The sequence below is a fragment of the Lactuca serriola genome, chromosome 8, assembly GCF_051521515.1.
Source record: "Lactuca serriola cultivar US96UC23 chromosome 8, Lser_US96UC23_V15, whole genome shotgun sequence".
Classification (NCBI taxonomy): Eukaryota; Viridiplantae; Streptophyta; class Magnoliopsida; order Asterales; family Asteraceae; genus Lactuca; species Lactuca serriola.
In genome coordinates this window covers 307733203-307742582 of record NC_136415.1, presented here as the reverse complement: position 1 = coordinate 307742582, position 9380 = coordinate 307733203, and the positions used below count along the sequence as shown (strand labels likewise).

The following is a 9380-nucleotide window of genomic DNA, read 5'->3' as shown; positions in this document are numbered from 1 at the left end:
AGGAAACAACAGAGGAGCTGCAGTCAACAACGAAACCGCTAACCTGGAAATGGTGCCACAAAGTTTCAGCTGGGAGGATCAAATGCAGACACTGAATTTGACAGGACATGAAGCAGAAAACTTGGCACAGATTAGTAAAAATTCAAAGGTGGAAGAAGCTGAAGAAAAGATAATGGAACTGCAATTCTCCTTCATGGTCTCCACCACACCTGCCACAAAAGAGGTTAGTGAAACTTCCTGTTCTCAAGCCTGTAGTGATACAATTAAACTTCATGGTGATCAATATGATTTATTAATTAGGGAAATTGAGGACCTTAAATATGAAGGATACACTATCAGAAAATCCCAAAAACCTTTAAAAGTAAAATTAGAGGCCCAAACTGAAGACCTAAAAACGATTAAGGAAGAATATAGTATTAAATGTGAACAATATAATTATGCTCAAGTAGAGATTGACAGTCTAACTGCCGAGCTTGACACATTGAAAAATAAGTTTGAAAATGCAGATTTTAATTTTAAAAAATTTGATGTGTCATGTGTCACACCCCGCTAAATCGGAAACACGAGGCGTGGAAGTATAAAGGGTTTCATAGCAAAAGTTAAAAGACAACACCAACCATAGTATTAAAAATCATTACAAATTTACAATGGATTTGAACAACTTTTAAAAGAAATTACAATGAAAATTGGAATACAACACATGCGAATGCTCCTAACAGTGAAGTGTCCCTAAGTGCCACTTACTCGATGATTCCTGAAAAAACATGTAAAACGAGCGTTAACTATAAAAATAGTTGGTGAGTACTCACAAATAAACAAAATAATATTGGTTCCATGAATTGAAATCAAAGTTTTGATAAAAGTTTCTAATAATAAAAGTATATTGTTAAAATGAGCAAATAAGTTTGTAAAAAAAACAACGTTCAGAGTTCTTTGTCATCATGAGAGATAAATTATGTTGCCCAAATAAGACGCAACATTCATATTCTCATGGAAAATAAAGTTCATTACTCAAACGAGTAAACAAGTTTCATTGCTAAAATGAGCAATCAATTTTGTTGCTACAAGGAGCAAACAATTTCATTGCTAAAACATGTATATAAGTTTTCAGTAATAAAGTTCATTGTTGTAATGAGAAACAAAGTTCATTGCTATAATTAATAAACAAGTTTATTGCTATAATGAGTAACGAGTTTGTATGTGTATGAGCAAACAATGAGTTCTCCACCAAACCTATGACTCAAGCCCTATCAAGATCTATGCTTATCGTTCCATAGATGAATATGGTATCATGCACTCCAGCAATAGGGTGAGTGAGGAGTTGTCAATTCCTAATAGCGCTATCCACAATGACCATTGGCTCAAAGAGTTAATGGTTAGAGAAAAGGGAAGGGCCTTAATATGATAAGTTCTCATGTTCTGTGTTGCATAGACATACATAGAGAGATATAGCAATAAAATAGCAATCATGTTTGATACAAATCAATTTAAATACAACATTCAAATAATAGTTTTTCGGGACATGCTTTTCCACCCCAAAACATAAAAACTGAAAATAGGGGAGTGCGTGAATACTCACAATATGCATTGAGATGATGCAAATGGTGCCTTGACTATGCTCCACTCGTACCATTATCGATTCCTACAATAATGGTATTCACTAGTGAGTCTGTAATCGAAATCTAACAGTAGTATACTTACTACTACAATAGAATTATGCCAATAGTGTGTCAAAATTTAATATTGATAAGTTACAAACATTTTTCTGTGAAAATTTAATTTCAATGAATCAATTGTTATATAACAATTTAAGTGGAAATTTCCCATTATTGAAATGCTAATATTTAACATTTTAAGAGGTGTTCCAATGATTAAATATTCAAAAACTAAATTAATTTAGTTCTAATATTTCCCAAAGTTTGCATTTTAGTTTTAATTGAAGTCAAAGACCTCAAGATAAATTTTCTTGAATTTTTGATTTGTCTAACTATTTTTCACGATTTTAGTTTCTTGATTAACCATAAAATCATGAAAAATACTAAACAGTTAATAAAAATTACCAAACTTCAGATTTTGGTTCTAAATGTACTAAAAGACTTCTAGATAAATTTTCATGGATTATGAATATGTATAACCATTTTTCATATATTTAATTCTCTAAATAGATACAAATTCATGAAAAATAGAAATCAGTTTCCAAAATTACCCAAACGTTTTGTATTACTGTTATTAAAAATTATTAAGCTGGGAAAATATAAAAGTTTATTTCAAACTGTTTAACCAAATTTTATGATTTTTAAACATTTATTCTAATCAAAATTGAAATAAATAGGAAACAGTTTCCAAAATTGCCCAAAATTTTTGTAACACTTTTATTATACATGAAGAAACTGTGAAAAATATAAAATATATTTTTCAATTAGTCTTTCTATTTTTCTTTGATTTATCCTCTTAAATAATCATTAATTGGAGAATAATTATTAAACAGTTAAAGTAAATTAACAAAATTTTTGTAAAGTTTATTTACAGTGTAAATAATCTAAGAAAAATCCCAAAGGTGGTTTTTATCTACTAGAATCCAATTTTTTGTATTTAAGTGTATTTAATCTTAGAAAATAGGAGAAAAATAGTATACAGAATATAAAAATCATAAAAAAATTTATGTAGCCTCCTAATTGACTAAAAGGTGTTCTGGTAAATTTTCAAAATTTTCGTATGAGTGAAACTAGTTTTCCTGTTTTTAGTCCATTATAAATACAAAAATTGGAGAAAAATAGGAATACATTATGAAAAATTCTAAAAATATTTTTCTAAATATTCCACAGAGATTATAAGCTGCGAAAAGTATTATATACACTTTTCAAAGTATCTAAAGCGGTTTTATGATTTATTGGGGATAAACAAAAAGAAATTTAAAACCATACTAAAAAGTAACAAAAACCTATGAAATTTAATGTGGGGTCATTATTTAGCATAGGGGTCATCCAAGAATTTAACTAGGATTTATAGTCCTTAGAAAGTATTTTATACGATTTATTGCACTATTTTATTTCAATAATTATAATAATTCAAGAAAAATGAATTATTTTCTGAAAAGTTGTTGAACATCTCATTTTGTTAATGGGAATCTGAGAAAAATCGGATTTGGTCAGAAAAGAAGTTTTAGATATTTATTTGAAAATAAATCCTTCATGAACATATTTGAAAGCTTTTAACAACATACTTTGATGGTCTAGCATCTAAGCTTGAAGATCATCACATGCATGTTTGTTTGAAGACCATTCATGAGTTTGAAATGTTTAAAAATCGTTTTTGAAAGAAAACTTTGGATGCATGTGGTGTTTTACCACCAAAACATGTAGAAAAGTGCATTTCCTTGATTTTGACTTAGGTTTAGGTCGTTGGATTTCACCATTTACAACATGCATGTTGTTTTTGGTTGAAATCCTACCACCATCATCATCAAAACCGTGGGTAGGTGCAAGTTTTCATGATTTTACAATAGAATGGAGTAGAAAAAAAAAGAGTGTAAGAAAAATAACAAAACTTTGAAGGAAAATGAAGGGAAATCATGTTCTACCTTAATGAACACCACTAGATGATGAAGATTTTGAGTTTGAGGTGTGTTCTTGGACATATTTTCTGGAAAATTTCGTGGGTATAGAGAGAGGAAGAGAGAAAATGTGTGTGAAAGTGTGAGAGAGAAATGAGAGAGAATGAGGGAAGATGGAGTGTGAGAGAGAAGAAGAATCATTTTGTGTTGGGAAGAGGAAAGATATGGGGAGAGGGATCCGAATTTTCAATGAGGAGAGAGACTCCCCACCTCTTGCGTTTATTTTATATAAATTTCCCTCAATTTTTATAAATTTTCCCATTTTTTTATAAAGTATGCATTAAGCCATGATTTGTTTTATTAAATTATTGATTTAACTTGTTAATTAGGAATAAATGTTGATAGTTTAAATTTTATTTTCCTTGAATTCATTTTCATAATTTTAATTATTATAAGATAATATTAGAAGCTATATAATTATTTTTATAGAATTTTCAAGGTTAAAGTCTATAAAGGTGAGTTTTTAGGGCATTTAGGGTTTTTGAGAGTTTGTAAGTCTTTGGATATCAAAGTTAATTAAATTTTGAGACTTAAAATTATTTTTGTGTTTTCTAACTCTTATTCAAGTTAGAAATAATGTTTGTAATTTATTTTTATCGGTTTATTGGCATTCTATGTAGTGATTCCGAGATTCAAGCGAAATTGAGGAATCAAGTATACTAGTCCTAGTCTTCAACTTTGACTTAAGTTTCTATGTGACTTTGACCTAATTTGTACTACTAGGTCAAGTGCATGATGTGTGTATATGATTCATGAAATGTTGTTCGAGTCAAAGAGTGACCCAAATATGGATAGTCACTACAGCTCAGTAGATGTAGAATTCACATATCAATGTGAAATCTAAGTACACTATCCATTGATTCTAATTGTTTCCAAGTTTCTACTAGGTTATAACTTAGCTTCTAGTTACTAAGTCTAGTATGTGTAGTGCCTATTTGTGCAACTAATTCTAGTAAAATCTGGAACCGACTCGAATTTTGACGGTTGTCACATCATGTAAGAAAGTTGAGACAATGATTGAGAAACAACTTAGATGGCAAGGTAAAAAGAATGTAGGTCTTGGTTATGTTAGCATTCCTCCTCCATTTAATGATAACTACACTTTCTCTCCCATGGCTGAGGAAGAAATAGGAAGGGAAGCACATCTACAGTACCGCAAACCTGTTGTAGTTGAGCCAGCAAATAATGATAGGGTGAATGATACTAACTTTTCTATCTCACCTGCAGATGAATCCTAGTGCAAGACAAGAAGGAGGATGGAGAGAGTGTTTCTGTTTTAAAAAATGACACTGTTTTAAAGAATGATGTTTTGCAAAATGATACTGCTATTTTCATTGATTTTGTTGATTGTTAAAACAATGTCTGTTTGAAACCTAATGTTCTTTTGTTTCTAATGTGTGTGATGATGTGGTTGTTAATCCCAATATTAATGGACCTTCTATTAGTAAATGTAGTCTACCAAGACAAGTCAAATAGACTGCCAACTGTAAGTGTACTTGTGGACATAATCTGGAGTCGCAACCAGGGACAAGAAATAACAATTATTTTGTGAAGAGGCAAACATGTTTCCACTGTGGAACCCCTGGACATATTTCCAGAAACTATCCAAATCGTGCTTTTGTTCCTTATTATACACAAGGTAGGCAAAACGTATCACGATGAAGATCTTTCAACAGAAATTCCTCGAGGTCATGTTCCAGTGATGATGATTGGAATGAAAACAAGGATAAAAAGCAGGTTGTAAAAGAAAATAAAGACAAAAAGGTTTTGAAGAAGAATTCAAGAGATAATTTAGTGAAATCGAAATTGGTAAAACTAATATCGGTGTCACCAAAGTCATCTCATGGGTCATTATCTAACTACAAATGGATACCCAAAAGGTTAAACACAAAGGACAAAAGGCTTCAAAATCAAATGTCAAAGCTCCCATCTATGTCAGCAATAAAATTCTTAAACCTGATTATAGATGGGTGCCCACAGGTCCCGCAACCCAGTTATCTCACCGTCCTTTAAATTCTCCGAGCACATTATTCGATTCAAAGGATATGGTATGGCAAGAAGTTAAATGTATAGATGGAAATGGTCAACCTAGTGTCTCTATGGACTGGGTTCCCAAATCTAACTAATCTCACACGTTGTGCAGTAACAACTATAAAGGAATATCATCAGACCTTGGTATATTGATAGTGACTGTTCCAGGCATATGACAGGAGACATGTCTCAGCTGCATGACATTCAAAACTTTAATGTAGGGTATGCTTCCTTTGCGGGAGGAGAAGGAGGAAAAAGCATTCAAAAGGGAATGGTTACTAACGGAGTTTTGAGCTTTGAAAATGTAAATTATGCTCCATAGTTGTAACATAGTTTGCTGACTGTATCTCAGATCTGTGACAAAGGTTTTTCAACTCATTTCACAAACAAGGAATACTTAATTTTGAAGCCAAGTATCCTTATACCAGAGGATTGGATTTTAGTGAGATCTGAGCGTGAAAGGAAGGCACACATCATCGACATGAACCACAATATTCCCGAGTAAGTAACATGTCTATTCTCAAAAGTCTCAGAACACAATGCTATGCTCTGGCATCGTCGTCTCGGTCATGCAAACACTAAGAACCTAAATCGTCTTGCTAAGAATAACATTGTTAGAGATCTTCCAATAAAGGATTTCATTACTTTTGAGAAATGTGTGGCATGTGCTCAAGGAAAACATCATCGCAAGCCACACAAGCACAAACTGGTCAAAACAATCTACAAAACTCTCCAACTACCTCATATGATTTATTTGGTCCAGTGAACGTTTTGAGCGTCAATATAAACTCTTATTGCTTGGTTATAATCGATGATTAGTCACACTTTACATGGGTATTCTTCTTGTCTAATAAGAGAAAAACTACAGAACTTATCAAAAGGTTTATTGTGCTCATTGAAAATCAGACCAACGAGAAGGTGAAGGGGATTCGAGGTGATAATGACATAGAATTCAAGAATGTTGTCCTGGATCATTTTTGTACCGAAAGGGGTATACTGTGTCGGTACATTGCTGCTCGAACACCTCAACAAAAAGGTGTAGCGGAGTGGCGAAATCGAACTTTGATTGATGCAGCAAGGACCATGCTGTGTGACTCATAATTACTGGTCGTCTTCTGGGTTGGAGCCATTAACACGACGTGTTATGTTAAGAACCATGTTTTAATCAACAAACAACAGATGAAGACTCCATATGAATTTCTATATGGTCATAAGCCGATGGTTGCTCACTTCAGGATATTTGGATGCCCTTGCACACTACTTCACCTGGAATCAACACCTAAATTTAATTCAAAGGCAGATGAATGCTATTTTGTGGGATATGTTGAACACACTGCTTATCGAGTCTACAACAAATCCACCAAACATATCGTGGAGTCATTTGATGTGCACTGGATGGAAGAAAATACAACAGACACTGGAGTTGGACCAGATTGGTTATTTGATTACACTTCTTTGTTTAAATCTTTTATTGTGTTTTCAGATACTATTTCAGGTACATGATTATGTTCGAGTACAGTTGTTGGAGATGATAAGGAAGATGTTGTCATCGGTTCATTCAAACCATCTGTGGTCATTCCTGAATCTCCTACGGTGGATGCAGCCACACTAAATACATCGTCCTCTTCACATGTCCAAAAGTCTATATCTAACCCCGAAGCCACTTCCTCTACTCCTGAAGAAGCTGAGGTTCTCTCAAAGGAAAATGTTTCTGCCACACAAACCTTCATGGAGTTTCTCTTTCCTGAGCCATTCGAAATGAATTTCTAGCAAGTAATTCTCATGATCATAGATAGTCACAAGGAGGTGATTCGGAAGCGGGTAAATTTGACAACATCACAAATCTTCCAGTCATAGTAACTGATATCAGCCATCCTATCCCAACTAGAGTTCAACATGATCATCATATTCAGAACATTATTGGTCCACTAGAAAACGGGGTTCAGACTAGAAGTCAAAGTGGAGATGTCAACAAATGTCTCTATTAATGCTTCATATCCCAAATTGAACCAAAGAGTGTGGCCATGGCATTAAATGAACCAAGTTGGATAGATGCAATGCATGAAGAACTAAATCAGTTTGAGAAGTTGAGAGTATGGCAGTTGGTAGAGCTACCAAAGGGCAAGAAGTCTTTGGAGACACGTTGGGTCTTCAGAAATAAGCAAGATGATAGCGGGGTTATTGTGTGCAATAAAGTTCGTTTGGTTGTTCGCGGATTCAGGAAGATAGAGGGTCTTGACTACACAGAAGTATATGCTCTTGTAGCATGTTTCGAAGTCATTCGTATATTCCTAGCATATGCTTCCTACATGGGATTTATATTTTATCAAATGGATGTCAAGACAACCTTCTTGTACGGAGTCGTGAAGGAGGAGATTTATATTGATCAACCACCAGGGTTTGTCAATCCGAAGTTTCCAAATCATGTTTACAAGCTGGAAAAGGCTCTATATGGGTTGCATCAAGCTCCTTGAGCTTAGTATGCTACCCTAACTAAACATTTTCTTGAGCACGAATACACAAGGGGAATGATTGATCATACATTATTCATCAAGAAAAGTGGATGCATATTTGATTGATGTACAGATCTACGTAGACGATATCATCTTCGGGTCGACCAACATAGAGCTATACAAAGAGTTTGAGGATGTCATGAAGAAAAGATTTGAGATGAGCTCTCTGGGTGAGATGACTATGTTTCTAGGGTTATAGGTCCGACAAGATTCGGCCGGAATTTTATTGCATCAAGGCAAATATGTGGAAGACATGCTAGAAAAGTTTGGTTTTAAAGACTTAAAAATTGCTTCGACTCCAATGGCAGAAAGACCACTGTTGACTCCAGATCCAGAAGGGGAATATGTAGATCAAACTGAATATCGATCAATGATCGGATCTCTGATGTATCTAACTGCCAGAAGACCTGACATCATGTTTTCCGTCTGACAACAATTATGGAGGGTGTGATCTTGACAGGAAATCAACATCGGGTGGAAGTCAGTTTTTAGGGGACCGATTGGTGTCATGACAATGCAAGAAATAGAAAACGGTGTCGACCTCAACAGCTGAGGCTGAAAATGTTGCTACCTCAGCCTGCTACTCTCAGGTTATCTGGATTCAACACCAATTGTTGGATTACGGTTTGAACTTTCTTGACACTTCCATTTTTTGTGATAATGATGCGGCCATTCAAATTGCTAAAAATCCAGTTCAACATTCCAAAACCAAGCACATTGACATTAAAATTCATTTTATTCGAGACTATTATGAGCGTAAACTCATTCGTTTGGAAGAAATTCACACTGATAACAACGTGGTGGATTTGTTTACCAAACCCTTCAGTAAAGCTCGTTTTGATGTGCTTGTGGGCTTTCTAAAAATGATTCGTTTTGAAGATTAAGTTTCTACTTTTTATTTATTTTTATTTTCTGTGTGTTTAAATTTGTGTATTTCTTTATTTAATTTCTTCTCCATGCACAAATTTAGGGAGACAAATCCAAATTAAAAAAATAAAATAAAAAAAAATTATGTTTCTTTTCGTAAGTATTTTTGGGAAGTGATTTGAAGTTTAATGCTAAAGGGAAATATGAGATGCATGTAATGCACTGAAGCTAAATTGTTTAGACTTTGTGTTTAATGTGCTCGTAGGCACAAAAGATTTAAAATTAAAGGACTAGACACTGCTGACATTGAAAGGACTTGATAGTGTTAACTCATCTTGACTTAGATAATTTCATTT

The 9380-nt window shown here is 33.7% G+C and overlaps 1 long non-coding RNA gene across 1 annotated transcript; it reads right to left on the bottom strand.

Moving 5' to 3' along the window:
- Positions 1–664: 664 nt before the first annotated feature.
- On the bottom strand, positions 665–3715 carry LOC145065596 (uncharacterized). Its single transcript, XR_013688457.1, has 3 exons — positions 3581–3715; positions 1580–1642; positions 665–754 (listed from the first exon to the last, which is right to left on the bottom strand). It is a non-coding gene; the product is annotated as an uncharacterized LOC145065596 (long non-coding RNA).
- Positions 3716–9380: the final 5665 nt, after the last annotated feature.